General features: G+C 36.3%; 1 pseudogene; it reads right to left on the reverse strand.

Annotated features, from left to right (window-relative positions):
* The window catches only part of LOC103124313 (zinc finger CCCH domain-containing protein 15-like), an 84,960-nt pseudogene extending 61,635 nt beyond the window's left edge, over nt 1-23,325 (reverse strand).
* Nucleotides 23,326-23,705: the final 380 nt, after the last annotated feature.

Here is a 23,705-nt window from a genome sequence, read left to right on the forward strand (position 1 = left end):
GTTTAATGCCCGCGCCTGCACGCGCGTGCATGCTTGTGTGTCCTCTACCTTCCTTTCTCTACTTCTTTCATTATTTCAGACCTTTTTTTTTCATTTTATTTGTGTATTAGCAGTTTACAGTAGTGTTGTTGACATATAGGTAAAATTTCTCCTCTCACCCCCAACTTAGTTCCTTTGCCACCATCACAGCACCCAAAAGCCTTTCCCCCCTCAAACCCCCTTTCTGCTCTCTTTACTTTAATGCAATACACCAAACCAGCCCAAGATTTACTTTGTGTAAAGTAGACTTTGTGTAAAGAAGACAGAGAGGGGGAGTAAAAGACAGACACCTGCAGACTTGCTTTCAACAGCCTTTGAAGTGAACCCACTGCAGGTGGGTAGCCAGGGGCTCCAACCAGGATCATGATTCCCAGGTCCATGTGGTTTCTGCCATGTACACTTAACCCTTAACCCACTGTGCCACCGCCCGGTTCCCCACCCCCCAAAAAAATATTTCTCTTCATGTTTTTTGAGTTCCACTTATTAAGGAGACTATCACTTATTCATGATTCTCTTTTTGGTTTATCTCAACATGATTCATTCAAGCTTCATCCAAGATGAGTTGAAGAAGGTGACTTCATCATTCTTTACAGCTGAGTAGTATTCCATTGTGTCTATATTCCACAACTTTCTTTCTTAGCCACTTATCTGCTATTAGACACATGAGTTTCTTCCAAGTTTGGGCTATTACAAATTTTGATGTTATAAGTGTAGGTATACATAAATACCTGAATGGGTACATTTGTTTCCTAGCCATTTTTTTTCCCCAGGGGAGGAGTTACCTGGTCATAGGGCAGGTTTATTTCTAGCCTATTGAGAGTTCTCTGGACTGCTCTCTACCTAGATGAGATCCTTTACCCTGGCAACCTTCTCACCATTAGTTGTTACTGTCCTTTCTGATGTATGACATTTTCACAGGAGTGAAGTATTACCCTGTCTTTGCCTTTTTTGAAATTTTTTTAAAAAATATTTTATTTTCTTTTATTTTATTGCCATTGGGTTTATTGCTGGGACTTGGGGCTGGCACAGGAATCCACCATTCTTGGGGCCATTTTTTTCCTCTTTCTAATTTTATTTATTTATCTATTTATTTATTTATTTATATTATAGAACAGAGAGAAATTGAGATGGAGGGCAGATGGGGGAGAGAGAATGGTAGACTCCTGTAGACATCCTTCACTGCTCATAAAGAGACCCCTGCCCCTTGCTGATGGGGGGGGAATCTCAAATGAGGTCCTTATACATGGTAATGGTAAGCTTACCCCCTCATTGTTGTCTTTATTTGTACTTCTCAGTACATCAGTGACTCTTCACACTTTTTTCATATATCTGTTGGGTCTTTAGATCTCTTCTTTGATGAATCTTGTGTCCATATCCTTTCCTTATATTTTTATATTATACCATTGGATACAAGTGATTGAGTCAACATTTTTCTTTTTTAAATATATTTTTAAATTTTTATTATTGCATAGGGACATATAATTTGGAGAGGAGGGGAGATAGAGAAGGGGAAAAATAAAGGTGGGGATAGATAGCATAATATTTATGTAATGAGACTCTCATATCTGAGGCTCCAAAGTCCCAGATTCAACCCCCTGCACCACCATAAGCCAGAGCTGAGAAGTGCTCTCATTGAGAGAGAGAGAGGAGAGAAGAGAGAGGAGAGAGGAGAGAGGAGAGAGGAGAGAGGAGAGAGAGAGAGAGAGAGAGAGAGGGAGAGACCTGCAACCCTGCTTCACTACTCATGATGCTTTCTTCCTGCAGGTGGGACTAGGGGCTTAAATCTGGGTCCTTGCACACTATAATATGAGCTATGAGTGCTTAACTAGGTGAGCCACCGCCTGGTCCCGAGTCAACTTTTTTTTAGTGATTTACTCATTCTTTTTTATGTCCTCTATGTCCAACTCATATGTTCACTGATGCATGTTCACTGATGCATGTGATTATAATTAAACTTTTATATCTCCATCAATTAATTTTACCTTTAAGACATTGTGTTTTCTATCCCTGGTAGTTATTTTATAGTCAATTATATATTTCATATTCTCTCTCTCTCTCTCTTTAGTTAAATCAATTTATTTATTTATTTGCCACAAAGATTATAGCTGGAGCTTGGTGCCTGGACTATGAGTCAATCCATAGCTCCTAGTGATATTTTTTTTTCCTTTTGTTCCCCCCTATTTTCTTTGATAGCATGGACAGTAATTGGAAATTTTGAAGGGACTGGAGAGACAGAAAAGAAGAGAGAAAGATAGATACCTACAGACGTGCTCTACTACTCATGAAGCATCCCCCTTGCAGGTTGGGAGCAGGAGGCTGGAACCTGGGTCTTTGTGCATGGTACTGTTTGTATTCAACCACGTACAACACTACCTGGCCCCTATTCTCTGTGTTTTGCACCATTTTTAGAGAATGCTATCTTGTTGTAAAACTTAATTTTAAACTATATATATATATGTATATATATATATATATATATATTTAACATCAGTCCAATATTTACGTATCTTCTATTTATCAGTTTTAAACAAACTTATTTCACTACTGAGATCATCTGTGAGCACTAATTTGTTGTTCTTCTCTTACGTTAAAGTAGATACATATATTTAGCATCAATCCAATATTTACTTATCTTCTATTTATCCATTTTAAATAAAACTATTTCTCTACTGAGATCATCCGTGAGCACCAATTTGTTGTTCTTCTCTTAAAGTAGATACATAATGAACTCCACTGCAATCCTAGGAACTTTATATTAGCTAAACTTAAAATACTTTTTTCTGTTTAATTTAATATAATTATTTTCAAAAACTATTTTAACTCTGTTTTCTTTATTACAAATCAGTTTATCCTCAGCAACATCTTTTCAAATAAAAGCAAACAAAACAAACAAAAACAGTGGTTACCAGAAGGGAAGGCAGAGACAATGAGAATAGGTAGATGGTATCATTTTCTGGTGATGTGATGACACTTAAATATTAGTGGTAGGGGGCCAGATGGTGGTTCACTTGATTAAGTGCAAATATTGCAGTGTGCAAGGTTACAGGTTCAAGTCCCTGGTCCCACCTGCAGGGGGAAAGCTTCACAAGCAGTGGAGCAGGGCTGCAGGTGTCTCTCGGTCTCTCTCCCTTTCTGTTTCCCCCATCCCTCTCAATTCCTCTTTGTCTCTATCCAATAATAAATAAATAAATAAATACAAACATTTACAAAAAAGCATTAGTGGTTATGAGATATACAAAGATGTTAAGCTGTTCTAAGTTTTTATAAAACTATAAAAAACTGTGATGTAATAAATAAACTTTAAAAAAGAAGTTTTTATCTGATGTACCATTCGTCATTTCCAGAATTAGCATTTTGTAAGTACAATATTATTATTTCACATGGTGTTTGATTGTAAGATTTGTGCTAGTACAACTTTAATTTTATAAAAGAGGATAGAATATAGCCTACGGTTTACATTAACAATGACCTTGTTAGTGTAGGCAGGCTTGAAAGACTTTGTCATTTAACATCATTTTGATAAGAAAATTATTTTTGAATGTTTATGAAGATGCATTAAAATTTGCCATATTCAAATAGTTTTTCTACGAATGCATGATTGTCCAATTATATTAAGAAAAGATAAAAAATAAATTAAGAAGGTTTCTTCCTCTTCAGTAAAGCATTTAGTTGCATGGTTTGATTGATAAAGTGAAAATAAATTGCTTTCTCTTGTACTCTTCAGAAATTGGTAATCATTAGATGATTAGCCAACAACTTTACATTTGAATTGTGCTGATTTGCTTGTTTTACCTTAATAACTTCATGATAGTGACCACCTTATCTTGCCCTTTAATTTTAAAATTAATGAAGTAATCACTTACTGTAATCTTTTCTACTGCTCAACTCAATTACTTGAATGCTGAATGGTACTTTGCATTTTTGCTGGTCCATTAGTCCTATTCCATGCTCTTTTTCAACTACAGGATAATTAAATGCTGTCTTTTAGCATCTTATAACCTCGACATATAAATTCTTTTTCCTAAGTAGTTCAAATTAGGGAATAAATGACAACCTAGTAGAAATTTTAATGAGACATTGCTATTTATAAAGTGTTAAATGCACATGAAATGCTAAATAATGATCAACAAAACATGGTTATCATTCCATATGTCTGAATGATAGAGTGTATCAAGTGAATGTTAAAAATATAATACATATGACTATATGCAATATATATTATCACTTGTATAATATCAATAGAAAGAAATAGCATATAAATACTACAGATACATGCTTTTGAAATTAATACTTTGTAAATTTCCACATTTTCAAAATGATCATGCATGCACACCACACACACACATATAACATGTTATATAGCACATGTCAAGAGGAAATTTATTTGTGTCAAAAGATATGTCACTGCACATGTTTCTGAAGAAATAGAATTTGAATAATGAATTAATGGAAGGGAAGTAATCAAGGAAGCAGAAGTAAAAGGATATTTGTGGAGTTCTTTAGATGAGAGATATATTAGTGAATTTAAGAAAGTTTAATTGGGGCCAGGTGGTGGTGCACCTGGTTGAGAGCACATGTTATAATGCAAAAGGGCCCTGGTTTAAGCCCCTGGTCCCAACCTGCAGGGGGAAAGATTTGCAAGTGGTGAAGCAGGGCTGTAGGTATCTCTCTGTCTGTCTATCTCCCTCTCTATCTCTCTCTCTCCCCTTTTGATTTCTGGATGTCTGTATCCAATAAATAAAGATAATAAAAAAATTAAAAGAAAATAAAATCAGTGCAATTTGAGTAAATATCACAGAGGTTAATATTTATGAATTCTACACGGTGGGTTTATACATTAAAGTAAATAAGTGTAATTTTTATATATTCATTTGATTACTCTTTTAATACTTAGATGATATAAAGTTCTATACTGCAGAATTAAAAATAAGACAAGACTCATTGTTTTCCAGAAATCATGAGTCTAGTTGAAGAAAAGGCTCACTTCTATTACAATAACTTAAACTTGCAGTGACTTAAGTGTAACATGATGCATTTTCCAAACTATATGTATGTATTCCTAGGGATGTACAACGGTTCTTTAGGGGGCTGAATTCTGTACTGACTCTAATACACTAATATTGGATTCTATAAAATCACAACTATTTAAACTTAGTGAATTACCAAAGAGAGCAACTATATGTGACCTAACCCAATAAAACTAACTGTGTTATATCTATGATTGGCATGCCATGCAGTTCTTCTTTCCAGTGTCCTTTATTTAAATTTCCATTTTGTTCTTTTTCACATAAAGGTATATCATTACTCAATTAGAATTTTATCTGGCAATTTCTCCCAAGAAGGGAAACAAACAAATACCCAGAAGGACTATAGGGAAGGAAAGGAATGAAGAGAGTTAGGGGGGCTTTGGTGTCCTGCATGATGGTAGACAAGGATCTAATTTGGGGGTGAGAGTATTTTTGCAGACGCCTACCACAAGGAGATAAGAAATTGCACCTATGCTTCCACAACTGTACTGTAACCCAATAACCCTCATCCAATAAAAAACAATAATAATACTTTTTTTGCACCAAAAATTCATGAGTTTTTACAAAGATGCTATGGGTAAATAGTGGTTAATCAAGATAGCTTGAAAGCCAAATAGGATACTTTATATCCATCTAAGCATATATGACATGTTTGCAATAAAAGATACTTCTTTGTTTCTATTTAATATCTGTTACTGGCATCAGGCTTATTGATAAGGCTTGGTGCCTGTAACTGACACCACCACTCCCAGAAGCCATTTTCCCTTCCATCTAATATATATATATATATATATATATATATATATATATATATATATATATATATATATATTTGGACAGAGACAGAGAGAAATTGAGTGGGAAGAGGGAGCAGGAAAGAGATATCTGAATAACTGATTCATGGCTCATGAAGCTTCCTTCGGACAAATGAGGACCAGGGATTTGAACCCATGTGAAGCCCATAGTGACCTGTATACTCTATATGATGTACCACTGCCAAGCCCTTCTACTAACATTTTTTTCATATTAGTTTGTCATCCTAAACGTCTTGTTAAATACTATACATTTTATATATTTTACAAATATTTATTTTAAATATATTTATAACTTTGGTCCCCCCTCCCATTCTGCTAACCTTTGTCTTATGATTAGTAGATTTTTGAATTCATAGTTGTGTATTTTTTATTGTCACCAGGATTGCTAGGGCTTGATATCTGCAGAATGAATTCACTGCTTCTGGCAGCCATTTTCCCCTTTTCTTTTCTTTCTTTCTTTTTTTTTTTTCTCTTTTTTTCCCCTTTTCTTTTAACTTGATGGGTCAAAGAGAAATTGAGATGTGAGGGGTGAATAGAAAAAGAGACACCTGTGGCCTTGCTACACTACTTGTAAAGCTACCCCCCTACAGGTGGGTATTGGGGACTTGAACCTAAGACTGAGCATGGTAAGGTTTGTGCTCAACGGGGTACACCACAACCACCCAGTCCCCTTGTATTTTTTTTATAATAAGGGATTTAAACTTTCCAATTTTACATTTTATATGCATTTATATCTTATTTGATATGCTATCACTGTATTAATTATTTGCATGAAGGGTATATCTTCTTTTTTAAAAAATTCTTTATTGGAGGATTAATAGTTTATAGACAACAGTAAAATGCAATACTTTGTACTTGCATAAAATTTCTCAGTTTTTTTTAAAATTGTCTTTATTTATTAATTGGATAGAGACTGCCAAAAATCAAGAGGGAAAAGGGAGATAGAGAGGAAGAGAGACAGAGATACCTGCAGTCCTGCTTTACCACTTGCAAAGCTTTCCTCCTGCAGGTGTGTTGTGGGCTGGGCCCACTGCCCAGGAAGTCCAGGCCATTGTTTCCACCAGAGTCTGAGTGGTTGACCCCAGACCTTCCCCCCTGTGGGTTGAGATACAGCAGGTCCCTCCTAACATCTGGAATTTATGACTTGGATCCTCAGACATGGGTGCCTCTCTACACATGTCACCCTCTCCCTTTTTAAACAAAGACCATAAATTACTGTGATGGCTAACTTGAAAACCACCAACAAATATCCTGATTGCTCAGCTGCTTCCGTTCCCCCTTGCCTAAAGTGCCTGCAATTTACCCCTGGAAAAAATATACATTGTGACGCTTGTGATCAAACCTTGTGTGGTAACCTTTTACTTGTGATCAAATAGTCCGTAGGTCAAAATGTGACTATGCATTGTGTTGCTCTGTGTTTGGGTTAATAATTACCTCAACCTTCCCCCCAAGCAATGGGTATATTTGCCTGCTTTGCCCCCAATAAACAAGTTGTCCCACTGAGGCTCTCCCAGAGCTGACTGCTTGTCTTTATGAGCACTTTGCCCCTGCCATGCAGAGCCACCCCAGGACACCCAGGGGGCTGTTCTGACCCTCACTTCCACTGGCTAGGGGGTGGGGACCCGGAGTGAGGCTGCACAGGTGGGGACCAGGGGATCAAACCTGCTTCCTTGTGCATTATGACATATGAGGTCAACCAGGTGTGCCACCACCCAGACCCTCACATCCCAATTTTCCACATTACAATTCAACCCTCACTAGGTCCTCTTCTGCCATCATGTTTCAGGACCTGAACCTCTCCCTATCCCACTTCCCCCAGAGTTGTTTACTTTGGTGCAACAGACCAAACAGTATACATTTTCTTCTATAACACCTTGCCTTATTTATTTTACCATACACTTTTTTTTTTGCCTCTAAGGTTATTACTGGGGCTCAGTGCCTGCACTACGAATCTACTGCTCCTGTGGCCATTTTATTCATTTTTTTGGGTGGAACAGAGAGAAATCGAGAGAGGAGGGGAAGATAGAGATCCGGAAAGAGAGACAGACAACTGCAGAAACTGCTTCACTGCTTGCTAAATGCCCCTCCCCTGCACGTGGGGAGCTGAGGCCTCAAACCTGGATCCTAGAGTCCTTATGCTTTGTGCTATGTGCTCGTAACCCATTACGCCATTGCTCAACCCTCGTGCCCCCCATATACTTTGTAATATATTCTCACTAGATACCTTAGAAATTATGATATATAACTTAAAACAATAGCTCTTGGTTTAATATAAAGTTCACTCAGGAAAGGCACTGATGATGCACCAAGATGAACACATATGTTATCATATGTAAAGACCCTGGTTCAAGCCCTCAAACTGCATCTGTCAGGGAAAGCTTCATAAGTTGTGTAGCAGTGCTGCAGTTATCTTTCTCTCTATCACTTTCTCCCCTATCAATTTCCGTCTGTCTCTATCAACAAACAACAATAAATACATGATTTACTAAAAAAGTTCACTCAAGAATCAAATGGCAGAACACCTGATTGAGGGCATATGTTACAATGCACAAGGACCAGGATTCAGGGGAAGGTTTACACCAGTAAGGGAAAAGCTTCATAAGCAATGAAGCAGGTGTCTCTCTTTCTCTCTCTTCCTCTCCACCTCCCCCTTCCCTCTAAATTTATCTGTCTCTAGCCAATAAATTAACTTGTAATTAACTTAAAAATTCACTCACATTCTTTACAAAAACCTTGTTAAAATACATGTTAAAATATCTTCCTTTAGAGGTACTGTAATATAAGTTACACAATTTTGTATTATAGGCCTATAAATTAAATTTATAAGTACTGCTTTATATAGTTGCTTTAAAATCACACAGAAGAAGAGAAAAATACAGATAGCTGAAAGAAATAAAAACAAATATTTTATTTATCTATTTTTGCCAACAGGATTACTTCTGTGACTTAGGCCTTGCTCTAGTCCTGTGTGTCCTGTATTCCTGTGTTTGGTGGCCTTTTTTTTTTCTTACATTTTCACAGAAAGTGAGAGGCAGAGAGAAACACAGATAGGCAGGCAGATAGACAGACAGACAGACAAGATAGAGGGAAAGACAAACACCTATAATTTTCTCTCATGTAGCTTGGTACAAGGAGCTTGAACCTGGGTCCTACTGTGTAGCAACACATGTGCTCTGTTAGATGAGATGAGCTACTAACCAGTCCCCTAAAAAAATAAAAGAAAACCACACTAAACAGAAAATCCTGTATTCATGAATTAAATATGTTTATAAAAATTGAATTATGATTTGCACAGAGCCTTGAAAATCATTATGAAGTGATAGATAACCTTGTATGTCAAGAATTCATGTATTTATTTTTAACACTGTTTTTCTCCATCTGTTTTTTTTTTTTACTATTAAGTGTACTTTTAAAAAAATTTTATTTTTATCTATAATAAGGAAACACTGGGGAGTCGGGCGGTAGCACACTGGGTTAAGCATAGCTGGTTCAAAGTGCAAAACAACAACAACAAAAAAAAAAAAGTGTAAGGACCGCGGTAAGGATCCCAGTTTGAGTCCCCATCAGCAGAGGAGCCTCTTCACAGGTGGTGAAGCAGGTCTGCAGGTGTCTATCTTTCTCTCTTCCTCTCTGTCTTCCCCTCTTCTCTCCATTTCTCTCTGTCCTATCCAACAACGATGACATAGGAACAACAACAATAATAAAGCAACAAAGGGAATAAATAACTTTTTTTTTAAAAAAAAAAAGGAAACACTGGCAAAAGCCATAGGATAAGAGGAATACAATTCCACACAATTCCCACCACCAGAACTGTGCATCCCATCCCCTCCCCCTGATAGCTTTCCTATTCTTTAACCCTCTGGGAGTATGAACCCAGAGTCATTATGGAGTGCAGAAGGTGGAAGGTCTGGCTTCTGTAATTGCTTCATCACTGAACATGAGCATTGACAGGTCAATCCATACTCCCAGCCTGTCTCTCTCTTTCTCTAGTGGGGTGGGCTCTGGGGAATTGGGGCTCCAGGACACATTTCCATCTGTTTTAACTATTTTTTATACTTTTTACTAGTGATGTATAGTGGTTTATAAGATTATCACATAGTATGGGGTATATGGACCCATACCACTCCTACCACTAAGGTTCTGTCTCCTCTCCCAGTTCCCCATACTAACAATAACAACCTTACTTCTAAGACCTTAGAAATTGATTGACAACCTTTTTTTTTTTAATGTTCATGTATTTCCGTTCTCTAGATTCTCTATCAGCTGATAGTTGTCCTTCATTTCCTTATTTACTCCACTAAGCATGATTACCTTCATTCAGTTCCATTTATTTCACCAAACGACACAACATCATCCTTGTAAATTGTAAGTAATATTCTATGAAGTGTTAAGTCTCAGAACTTCTCTTTATCCAGTCATCTATCAATGGACATTTAGGTTGCTTCTACATTTTTATTATTGTGAATAATGCAGTTATGAACATGGGGCTGCATATGTCCCTTCAAATTAGGGCCTTCAACTCTCTGGTTAAATGCCTAGGAGTAGTATTAATTGCTGAATCATAAAGTATTTATATTGTAATTTATTTAAGGATTTTCCATAGTTTTCCATAATGATTGTGTAAGTTTACATTTCTATCATTAAAGTAACTGAGTTCTTTCTCCCTCTTTCTCAACACTAATAGTTTAATTTTTAATCACCATATTGCTTTTACTAACTTATTTACTTTTATTTATTTATTCATTTTCTTTTTCTTTCTTTTTTATTATTTTTAATATTTATTTATTTTCCCTGTTTGTTTTTCATTGTTGTTGTTATTGATATCATCATTGTTGGATAGGTCAGAGAGAAATGGAGAGAGATGGGGAAGACAGACACCTGTAGACCTGCTTCACTGCCTGTGAAGTGATTCCCCTGCAGGTGGGGAGCCGAGGTCTCGAACCAGGATCCTTATGCAGGTCTTTGTGCTTTGTGCTACATACACTTAACCTGCTGCACTACCACCCGACTCCCCTTTCTTTTTTTTTTTTTTACCAGAGCACTGCTCAGCTCTGGTGGTTTATAGTGGTGTGGGGATTGTACTTGGAACTTTGGAACCTTTGGTGTTAGAGTCTCTTTGCATAACCATTAAGCTGTCTACCCCTGTAACACTCTTTCTTGTTTTGTTGATGAAGGCCATTCTCACAGGTTTGAGGTGGAATCTCAGTGTGGTTTTAATATGTACTTCTCTAATGATGAGTGAAGTGGAGCATCTCCACATATGTCTGTGGGCCATGTGAATCGCTTCTTTAGAGAACTGTGCATATCTTTTGCCCATTATTTTTATTGAATGCTTCAGCAGTTTATTTGTTGAGGTAACAAGCCTATAAAGTTTTAGATGTACTATTTAACACTTCCTCAAAATGTGTTACCCTACCAGGACCCCTGACAAAGCACCAGCACCCAATAGTTTAAATAGTTTCTTGTGTACAGAATTATACTGAACACATTTGTGGAGGGGGTTATAAACCGTTTACAAGGTCAACACAAATTAAATTGAATTGTGATGTACCCAAAGAGGTATCTCGAGTGATACAGTAAGGATATCTCACAACATTTCCCTTTATAAAAATAATGAGAGCCTTTGTCTGAGCTGTCAAATTAAACCTTTACTGAAACCTGAAAAGTAACTGAAAGGTTGAAGAAATCTAAGAATTGCTTGTTTAAGAAAAATGTAGAATCTCTGTGTGAACCTCAATTCTTTTCTTTTTCACATGTATACACTTTCTTATTTTCTTTCTTTTTATTGAAAGGATTGATGTTTTACAGTATACTCGTTGATATATGCATACAATTTCATTATTTACCAGGTCCCGAAAGTTTTCTTCCTTTCTTCCATTTCCCTCCCTCTCCAGAGACCTCTGAATTGGTGCACTATACCGTGTCTAGTCCATGTTTCACTTTTTGCTCTCCCTCCTCATCCCTACTTTATTAAGTTCTGCTAATAAGTGAACCTCAAATTTTAGGTATATATATCCTAGTAATAAACTAAATATCAATACAAGAAAGCCAAGGATTTACTAAAACTACTGTGGTAAAGGATTACCAAAACGTATCAGAACAATAACGGATTCTACTGCACTGCTGATGGGAATGCAAACTGATGAAGATCATTTGGAAGATTGTATGGAGAGTCCTTAAACAAATTAAAATGGATTTAAAAAAAGGAGCAAGCAAACTGTTTCTAAGACTTGTAGTAACTATGGTGGTTATCTTTGAGAGATGAGAGGGTGGGAACAGAACTTTTGTGATGGTGTCATGTGGAATATGCACTGTAATCTTACAATCTTATAATTCATCATTAATCACAAATAAAAAAATAAAAACATGATTTGTAGCCATTACCCAGTTTATTTCTAATTGCTGCTAAATGAACACCATGTAAGACATAAGGAAGACATAAAGGAAGGCTCGTTATTCCTCCTGAGATGGAAGAATTAACAGCAAGTGTCCTGGCACTTGAACAAGTGGTCTCCAGACATACAGTGCTGTTATTTTCTTTTTGTAAAAATAAAATGTAAAATAAAATAAAATGCCTCACTCGCCTGCTATTGAATTCCTCCTAGAGAATTAACAGGGGTTATCTTACTCAGGTGATTATTTCCTTACCTATTAAAAAACATATTGTGATGAATAGAGTACTGAATGTCTCCATGTTCAGTAGTAGCTCCACAGTGGAACTTATAAAACTTCATATAGCCCTAGATATCAATTGCATCCCCACCATGATGTTGTTTACCAGGAGCTAAAGGTTTCTATTTATCTGCTTAGTAAACACAAAAACTCTCTACCTATCCTCATCCCATTAGTTACAATTCCACGGCTGCAAAAAGTGCACTGTTATTTTTTTTTTTTTGCCCCCAGGGTTATTGTTGGGACTAGGTGCCTGTACTACTAATTCACTTCTCCTGGAGGTGATTTTTCCCATTTTTGTTGCCCTTGTTATTGTTATTGCTGCTGTTGTTGTTGTTGGATAAGACAGAGAGAAATTGAGAGAGGAGGGTAACACAGAGAGGAGGAGAGAAAGATAGACACCTGCAGACCTGCTTCACCTCCTGTGAAGCGACCCCATGTGCACTTAACCCACTGCACTACCATTTGGCCCCCAAGTGTACCATTTCTAAACAAAAATATTGAAATCCTTATTACATGCTTGGGGATTTTTGCAGGTAGTCAGTTTCATAACTTCACCTTTATCTGAAAAGCATATTAACAGACACTATTTATATACACAACTATCATTAAATTTCACAAGGAATTATTACATAGGATAAATAACATGTTTCAAATCATGAGGCTATTTCTGTGCAATGATTCAGGTACCTGGATGTTTCTCAATGGAGAAATTTAATTATATTTCCTTCAATGGTTTAACTGTTACTGATAGTTTTTTTTTTTCAGTCTTCCTGGGGAGAAGACACATAAAATTTTAATTATTGCCCTTATTGCCTAATTGCTGGAAAAGATCACTAGGCATAGTTGTCTGTAGAGGTTTCTGTTCAAACTGCAGAGTTTATATTTCAAGTGAAACGCAAAGATGAAATTACAGTGTGACACCAGGGCACTATAGAAAGCACAAAGACCTCTCCTGCTCAGTCTTTGCTTAGTTATCTTTTGCCTTCTTCCCCTTTGTGAATTGGTATCTATGGAAATTTCCTTCTATCTCCTTGAACTTGATTTACTACACAGGTATTACTTCAGACAATGGGTGCAGTAAACAAATAGGGATGGACAGCATTTTATCAGGCCCAAATATTTTGATAGTTTGTATATTTATTTACATTTGTTGCCAGGAACATTTGAATTTCTTGCTTGAGTGTCACTTTGACCAAGCGATTATTAAGCAACATGTTGTTGACCTTCCAAATATTGTGACTTTTAGTAACTTTCTGTTTTATGTTGAATGTTAGCTTTACTCCACTGTGGTCTAAGAAGATACTTGGGATGATTTCAGTGCTCTTGAATTTTTTGATACTGCTTTGTGGCCTAATATGTGGCCTATCCCTGAGGATGTGCTGTGTGGATTTGAAAAGAAAGTGTTTTCCAATTTATTGGGGTGAATAACTCTAAGAATGTCCAGGAGGTATAGTCTGTCCATCTCTTCATTCAATTCTCTTGTTTCTTTGTTAATCCTCTGCTTCTTTGATCTAAGTGTGAGAGTGGGTTCTTGAAGTCTTCCAATATTATCGTATTACTATTGATGTATTTTATAGTTCTTTCAGTAGATGATGTATTTAGATGGGCTCTCTTTGTGTGCATAGATGTTAATAATTGTTAAGTCTTCTTGGCTGATTGATATTTAATCATTATGTAATGACTTTGCCAATCTTTTATACTTTATTTAATTTAAAATCTATTGTGTCAGAGATGAGAATGGCTGTTCCTGCCCTTTTTTGTGGTCCATTAGCCTGTATGATAGTTTTTCACCCTTTCACTTTAAGTCTGTGCTTGTCTTGTTGATTCAGGTGGGATTCTTGCAAGCAGCGTATGGTATGGTTGGGTTGTGTTTTCTGATCCACCTCCCACTCTGTGCCTTTTAATGGGTGAGTTTAAGCCATTGACATTTATTGATATTATGGACTTAATGTATTGCAGTTCCATTATTCAACATTTTTTATTTGCTTTGATATTTGGCAAGTATTATGGTGATGTTCTTGTTTATAGGGGGTCTTTTAGAACCTCTTTCAGTGTAGGGTTGGTGATTCTTGCTTACTTTAACTGTTTCCTGTCTGAGAAGGTTTTGAGCCCTTCATATAGTCAAAATGAAAGTCTATCAGGATATATTATCCTTAGTTGAAACCCCTTTTCATTGAGGGCTCGATAGATATCTTGCCATCCTCTTCTGGCTTTTAGAGTTTGAGTGAAGAAGTCTGCTGATAGCCTTATAAGTTTTCCCCTGTATGTGACTTTTTGTTTTTATCTTGCAACATTTCAAATCCTTTCTTTATCCTTAGTTCTTTCCATTGTAACTATGATGTTTCTTGGTTTCTTCAGGTCTGGGTTAATTCTGTTTGGGACTCTCTGGACCTCTTGAATCTTAGTGATCTTTCTGTTGTTTAGGTCTGAGAAGTTTTCTTCTATTATTTCCTCTAGGATGTTTACTTCCCCTTCCTCTCTTTATTCCTCTGGTAAAAATATTTTTGAATGTTTTTTCTTTTGATATCATCCCATATGTCTCTGTGGTTGTTTTCAATTTCTCTCAATCCCTTTTTGAGCTCTTTCACCTCTTCCTTAGTTTTCTCTAGCTCATCTTCTGTCTGGCTAATTCTGTTTTCTGCTTCTGTTAGCCTGCTTTCCCTTCCCTCAGCTTCATTCTTCAATTCAGTTACAGTATTAACTTGTTCTGCTAATTGACCTTTTAGTTCAGCTATTTCAGCTTTCAGTTCTCTGATTACCTCAAGGTAGCTAGTATTTTCCTTGAGGGAAATACTCATTTTCTCATCTGTCATTTCCCTAATTCTGATAGTCCTTTCCTCCATAGTTGTCTTCATTTCTGTGATTATTAGGTTTATTATTGCTTGCATACTTTTCTCATCTATGGTTACTTCTGACTGATTTTGAATTTTTTCTGAGTTCCTGTCCTGATTCATTGTGGTAGCAGTATTATTTGCTCCCAATTTAACCATTTTATTTTTATTGATGTGGTTTGTTTTTTTCTGTTTTGCCTTTCTTCATTTGTTTGATTTGAGAACAAGCCATGTTATACTAGTGTCTTTTCACAAATGCAGTCACAAACCTCAGGAATTACAACAATAACAACTGAAATAAGGACTGGTGCAATTCAACCAATATCAGTTAGACAAAAGACATCTCCAGTCCAAGAAAATAAAAACAAGAAAAAGGAGAGAAAGGAAAAAAGGCAAAGCAAGAAAAGACAACTATGCAAATCTACTGTCCACTATATATTCTAAGGATAGCAAGATGAGTAAAGAAATTAGAAAAGAGAGCTGCACACATATGGAGAGAGAGAGAAATAGAGAGAGAGAGAGAGACCTCTCTGTCCCATCCAACAATGATGACATCAATAATAACAATAACTACAGCAATAAAAAAAAAAAAAAAAGAAAGAAGAAGAAGAAACAAATAGCAGTGAAGGGAAAGAATTTTTTTTTTTTAATTAATTAGCTAGGAGGGGAGAAAAAGGAGGGTGGAGGGAGGAGGAGAGGGAAACAAGTTCCTCCCACAATGGATAGGACAGTCAGTCACCTATCAAGGGAAAAATCAACAACAGCTAATTTTGGTCAACCAGAAGAGGAGGGAAAAGGGACACATGTATATAATAATAGTAATAATAAAATAAAATAGAGTATAAAACCCTAACACTCAGTCTGCATCTTGGACTGCTCTAGACTGGCTGCATGCAGCTGATCCCCTTCCTAAACCAAGTAAAGACATCCACTTATAAGAAGTATCAAAAACACCCAAAAACAACTCCAGCTAGTCTTTCCCAGGCAGGGGTGAGGCCCTGATTGGTCAGGTATTCTGTCACTCAAATAGAGCTCCAGCCCCCTTCAAAAAGAAAAGTAAAAAAAAAAAAAAGACTTGGAATGACACTCCTGCTGAGCAGGGAATCTTGGCAAAGAAAATAGCTCCACAGGAAGCCTGCTAGGAGTGTCTGGCCAGCCTGCAGTGACTGGTTCTAGAGTGGGGGAGTTGGGAGTTGGGTGAGTTCAGAAATAGTCAAATAAATAAAGATTTTTCTTTCTTGTCCTTTAGGCCTCTGTTTTTGCCAGCCCAAGAGTGGGTTACAGGACTCTTTTTTTTGTGTCACCCTAACCCACCCTTATTCACACTTTCACAGATATGCTAGATATCCTAACCTGTCCAGAGGATACAAGTTTGTAAGCTACTTCTTTTTGGAGCTCATACCAGGTGTTGTCTCCAAGTCTCCATCTTGGTTCTGTCCCTGCCCCCATATTCTTAATTTCTAATGGTTCATTTCTACATATAGAAATGTAGTCATTTTTGTTTATTGGCTTTGTGATTTGCAATTTAAGTTTATTATTTATAATAAATTTTCATGAATATTTTTTGAGATCTATATGTAAAAATGACAGGGACAGTTGGTGGCACACCTAGTTGAACACACATGTTAAAGTGCACAGGGACGCAGGTTTGAGCCCCCAGTCCCCACCTGCAGAGGGAAAGCTTTGCAAGTGGGAAAGCAGTGCTGCAGGTGTCTTTCTGTCTCTCTCTCCCTCTCTATCACCCCCTTCCCTCTCAATTTCTTGCAGTGTCTATTCAATAAATAAAGATCATTTAAAAAATTTTTAAAAAAGAAAAGAATTTACTTCTTTTCTTATTGTGATATCATATCCTTGTTATTTATTTATTTATTTATTTGCTGTTTGCTTTTCCAGTTACTCTACATAGGAGTTCTAGGACTATGTTAAACACACACACACACACACACACACACACACACACACACAATAGTGATAATCTTCTTCCTGTTCTATGTATTAAAGGGAAACTTTTAGTTTTTCACTTTATAGTATAATACTGTTTGTTTATTAGATATAGTCTTTATTATATTGTGATGCTTTCCTTCAATATGTATTTTATTTAGATCTTACCACAAATAACTGTTAGTTTTGTCAATATTTTTCTGTATCTGTTCACAGTCACCATATGGTTTGACACTTCATTTTATTGATGTGGTTGGTATAGCATCTTAAATTTACATATGTTGGACCATTCTTGTATAACTAGAATAATTCTAACTTGATCATGGTGTATGGTCCTTTGACGTTGCTTTGTTGCAATTTTGTTGGGGTTTTTCATCAACATACCTTCCTTAATCAAGTATCCACCAATTTCCCCGCCACTTCCTGACCTGACAACAATCATCTTTACTTACCTGCCCATTTCACACTATATGCTCATATTTCCACTGAACTTAAAAATTCAATACAAGTCATGCAGTCCTATTGAAAGCCTCTTAATTTTTGTGATTTTAGAAATTTTTTCTGTTTATTTAAATTTTTTTTATGCTGAAATCATTTTACTAGGGGGAAACAATTGCTTACAGGACAGCTACTTACTGGTACTTACTGATGAGTACAATTTCTATTCTCCCTGTAACTCCCACTATCAACTTCAGTTAATCTCTACCATCCTGTACTGGGTTCCCATAATTCTCCATACCCCCTTTACCTTCCCCCTTAGAGTTATTTACTTTGTTGAAATATACCACACCCAGCCCAAGTTCCACCTTCATTTTTCCCTTTTTTTCTTAAGTTCCACCTGTAAGTGAGATCAGGTGGTGTTGATCCTTAATTCTATCCTAGGGAAATAAAAGAGGGTTGGGGAGATAGGTTTTCATGCCTGAGGCACTAAGGGTCCCAGGTTCAATTCCCAGCACTATCATAAGCCAGAGATGAACAGTGTTTTGGGAAAAAGAGAAAGTGTGAGAGAGAGAGAAAGAGAGAGAGATTAAAGAAAGATTTCGTAATTTCTAACAGCTAAATAGTATTCAATTCTGTATATATACCATGACTTTTTTTAGTCATGCAAGTGACTTATTTTTTATTACTGATTTCATAATTATTAACAAGCTGGTAGGATAAGAGGGGTACAAGTACACACAGTTCCATCCATCAGTGTTCCATATCCCATCCCCTCCATTGGAAACTCCAATATTCGTTATCCCTTTGAGGGTATGGACCAAAATTCTTTATGGGGTGCAAAGGTGGAAGGTCTGGTTTCTGTAATTGATTCTACACTGAACATGAAAGCTGGCAGGTAGACCTATACCTTCAGTCTGCCCCTATCTTTCCCTAGTGGGGTAAAGCTTTTCACAGGTGGAGTTCCAGGACACATTGGTGAGGTCATCTGCCCAGGGTAGTCAAAATGGCATCACAGAAGCATCTGCAACTTGATGACTGAAAAGTGGTAAGATATAAAACAGGACAAATTGTTTAATAACCAGGAACCTAAAGGTAAGAGTAGAGCAAATGGAACTAAGGGTCTTGGTGTGGGAAGAAGCTAAGAAGTTTATTGTAGGCATATTCCAAAAGTCTCATAACTTTGGTAACTTTTGTCGGAACCTGGTAACTAACATGGATATGTTTCATTTGTTGTTACCTGGGTTGTCTCTAAGTTCATGTTTTTACTATAGATAGATGCAAGAGATGTTAATTATTAATGTACATCATGAGTGTACATCAATATCTTCTGATCTTTTGTTTTATTTTTGTATTCCTTGGGTAAAACCCAAGGAGATCAAATGCTGTACTATAGGGAAGAGTCATTTCCAGTGTTATGAGGAAACTTCAGACTGTTTTCCAAAGAAAGTGGATGACTTTACATTCTAGTCAGCCATGTAAAAGTGCTTTTCCTCCACATTCTTGTCAGCACTGATTGTTTTTGTAAAATTTTTCAGTTGTGAATAGTATCTTCTTGTTAAACTTTAAAAAATCTTTAAACAAAAAAAATAATAATTTAAAATGTGACTGTCTCTTTTATGATGCCATAGCAAGCAACCCTGAATCAGTAGGGTTTTTTTTCTTAAATATTTGATAGTGGACTTGCAATAGTAAGATATAGGATTTGTATGCTAAGGGTCACAAAATAACTCCCTAGTACCAGAGCTCTAATTTGTGTGTGTGTGTGTGTGTGTGTGTGTGTGTGTGTTACTGTTATCAGCATATATCCACAATTTTATTCCTTTATTCTTATACTATTTTTTCCAGTAGGGTTATTTTCTGAGTCTTCGTGCAGGCACTACAAACCCAATGGCTCCTGGTGATCATTTTTCTTTTTCTATTTTACTGGCTAGGACAGAGGAAAACTGAGAAGGTAGGAGTTAATAGGAAGAAAGATAGACACTCGCAGACCTGCTCAACATTCATGAAGTTACCCCTGCAAGTGGCGGATGGGAACTCAAACCTGGGTCCTTCAACATTGAAATGGGTGTGATCAACCAGGTGTACCACTGCCTGCCTCCTCTCCTTATACTATTTTTTTACAATGATAAAATAATAAAATAATTTAAATAGCATCTTTCATTCCAGTACTACTAGATCAACTTGTTAAATTTAATGGGATACTTCTGTCATTATTTCTCATATACTAATATAAAAGTAAGGTAATAATAACCAAGTAAATAAACTCTACTTAGTGATGCTTATTTCATATTTTTTTCATTAAAGCTGGAATCTAGTACTCATAGTTCTCAGTAAATTGCTCAATTTTGATACATACCTTTGCTTGGTATTTTTCTAAAAAATATTATTTTTAACATGTATCCTACTTAATTAAAAAACATGCTACGTAAGTTAAACTGATTTTTTTACATTAATGAGTAGAATCAGGATGAATGAATGACTTAATGAATGGAGAAATTTAAAATGTATGACAAAACTTGCAGATTTATACCTTTATCCTATTTTTCTTTACACAATATTTCAGAGTTTTGTTGTTTTTGTTGCTTGTTTTCTTCTATTTGTTTCTGAAAACTAAGTCACATCCCCCATGCTTCAGAGACTGTTTTGAATCTATTCCAATACCTAAGGATGGACTTAATTGACTGAAGCTGAGCATTGCTGGGAACATGTGTGAGCCTGATAGAGCTTAGGGAGAACCACCCCCATCTTTGGATGGAGGTCGGAGAAGATAACCTCTTGGTAAGTCTCTCTCAACCGAGGTGAGCATAAGGGGGGGAAACTCAGACTTGGTTCTTTCCTTCTTGACTCTCAGGCCCACAGATACCCCAATACTTCCCTCCATTAACTGCAGGCCACATGGCCACAGATTCACTCATTCAAAGTCACCTTCTGATCACAGAAGAACACACCTTATCACACACTTCATCACACACCTCAGACCCCAGACAAGAGAAATGCCAAACTATATGGCCTCTTGATATTCATCTTCTCTCTGTCTCACCCTACGGGTTTAACCCCTATGCTTCTCTCAAATACCTTTGGATAATTAAGTTGCTTGTGTTATGGAAAATAACTGTCTTGTATCTCATCAATTCCTGTCATACCAACCCCCTACCTTAGGGGCATGCTGACTGTTAAGAAACCTGTAATTTCTGTCATATTGCAACAATAATTACTTCCATTGCTTTTCTATTTAACTCATGTCAATTTTGCTAATAAATGGACTCTAGGATTCTGGGACTCAAGGACTCAGATTCTAGATTCACGCTAAGAGTCCCCTGGTGTCTTTTACTTCGTGTCACCCCTGTCGTGAGTGAGAAAGAACCAGCCTGTTACCTTTCCCCTGGAGGACACCCTGCCGGAGAAGGAGAGAGACACCCCGAAAGAGCATAATAATTCTGTCAGTTCTATTGTTCCTGGTGTTTGCCATGGCTATTGTTCTGTTGTTTTCGACGGGCTGGCTTCACGGGCGGGTAACAGACGACCAGGGACTCATGGTTGAGCTGTACGCAGTATCTCTTTATTCATGCAGAACGCAGCACAATCTAAGCCGAGATAAGCTAACCTAAAAACTACAAACAATCTTGTCCTTATAAATATACTAGCCCAGTAGGGTGGGAAAAGGATGCGACACAGAGAGGGTGGAAAGAAAAGTGACTGGTGAAAATCAGAGTGTGACAAGGAGAGGGGCGGAGCAAAAACATATCATGAACCAGTGGGGATTGAACCAATGCCCTACAGTTGTTATGTAAATAGAATACAGTAGTTATGTAAATAGAATACAGTGTTAAGCAGGGGGGATTAAACTAATGAAACAGAAGGGGTTTTTAGAAGCATACCTGTTGGTTCAACATTGTTCTACCTTGGTAATTATATAAAAGTAAAATAAGATAGCAGATGGTGCTACTGTACCTTTAATGAGTGGTTCAGAAAATGTACATTATTCTCACTGAAGAAAGGAAAAAAACCTCTATGAAATAACACTAGACTTGATGTAATCATTTTTCTCTTTTTCAGAAAAAAAAAATAATCGAGTGAACAACCATGGTCAGTGCCTTGGTTACCATGTAGAGAATGAAGTAAGTCTAAACTTAAGGCAGTAAAAAGAAAAAAGCAGAAATAATTACAAACAAACAGATATGCAATCTTAAAAGTTATTATCAAGCTCTAGGTCAAAGAAAATCCTCTCTAGTTCTAGAATTTGAAGTATATGATCTAATAGAGTTAATTAATTTTATGTTATCTTTTCTAAGTGATATTCTTGGTGATCTAGACTATACTAGCCAGAGAGAAGGCAATCAAATAATAAAATATTATGACACAGGATAAAGAAACTTGACCTTAGGGGGGAAAAAAAAACATTACTGGAATGAATATTTACCTATGTGTCCTATGAAAAATATTGCTGATTTCTAGAATACTACAATTTTTAAAGTGCTAAAAGCAACCAAGCTTTTATATATGACCATCTTGCTCATCAAATCAGTTTATGTGGGTGACAGTTGGTGATTAATCTTCTGATGCAATATTCAAGGGAATGCAATGACCATATGTTGGATGACTCAATTGAATTTGATACGGATGGATGTATTTACTTTCAACTTTTTATTGCTATAAAATAAGAAGAGATTTTTTAAAAATCTTATAACTTCCAAAGAACACTACAAATAAATGTTTACTGTTTATTCTGTACTGACAGTATTCTCTCAGCACAGCTTGAAACACATTTGTTTGGAGATGAGTACTGAATGTTTAAAAAAATAAAATTAAATGCATAAAATTTGCTGCTAGATTAGACAATTTTCCAAATCTTGATTAGTCTCATTCACTTCCCTTTTAAATGTCATGATGTTACTATTATTTATAAGATGATAATTTCTATGAATTAATATGAATTACATTCTAGCTCTGCCACTTAGCCATTACTATCGTCACCAAGTGGCTAAATCTTTGTAAATCCATATGAATTCTCCATAAATTTTATCTAAATGAGAATTTCAGTTGCTAATTGTTGTATGCTTTACATTGGTTTGTTCTAGCTCTCCCCCGCCAAGAAAATTGGTTCAGTCCTGCTAGTTTTCACGGGCCCGCTTGTCCCCGCCCCAAGGAACCCCAAGAGAGTTCCAAAGTAACAGAGTTGGAGAGTTCGAGAATTGTTGGCGCTGCCGCGGAGGAAGGATACAGCAGAGTTTTGTTTGGTGATTAGTTTGGTTTAGTTTATGAATCGTTCCTGAATAAAGAAATTCAGCTTCCCTGCCCGAGTCTCTGTCTACCGCCGCGACGCTAGCCCGGCCAGCTAGAGCCTCCGAATTTTAACAACAGCTAATGAGAAAATGTTAGCATTAATGAACACTTTGTATTATATATGTATATAAACACATGTTTAGGAAGTGTTATGTATTATATGAAATAAGTTAAATCAAGAAGGAAACTTCTAATTTATTGGATAGGTTTAATTAGATACAGTCATAAATTACTTACCTGTGAGGTCTTTAACTTGATTTCCACAAATGACATTTCTGAAGTGGGTCAGTCACAGTACAGATTTACTGGTTAAAAGTATAAATATATAGTTTAACTATTAAAAATTACCTTGAGTTAAATATGTTTTTGGTTTATTCATTGCTCAGTTTGCAAATGTCCTGAATTGTGTTAGTCCAATTGTGTTCCTATGAAACTTAATTATCTATAAAATAAAGGTAATTTTTAGGGAAAACAGTGATGCTTTGAATAATTATATTTTATAAATTATTTCAGTTGTGCTTTTGTATTTCAAAGTCACCACATAAAGTACTATTATAAGGAAGTTAAGTATGTATAAGATGAAAACACTTCTTTTTTAAATTTTTATTTATAAAATGGAAATATTGATAAGACTATAGGGTAAGAGGGGCATA

Source organism: Erinaceus europaeus, chromosome 1, assembly GCF_950295315.1.
Source record: "Erinaceus europaeus chromosome 1, mEriEur2.1, whole genome shotgun sequence".
In the NCBI taxonomy this organism is placed as follows: domain Eukaryota; kingdom Metazoa; phylum Chordata; class Mammalia; order Eulipotyphla; family Erinaceidae; genus Erinaceus; species Erinaceus europaeus.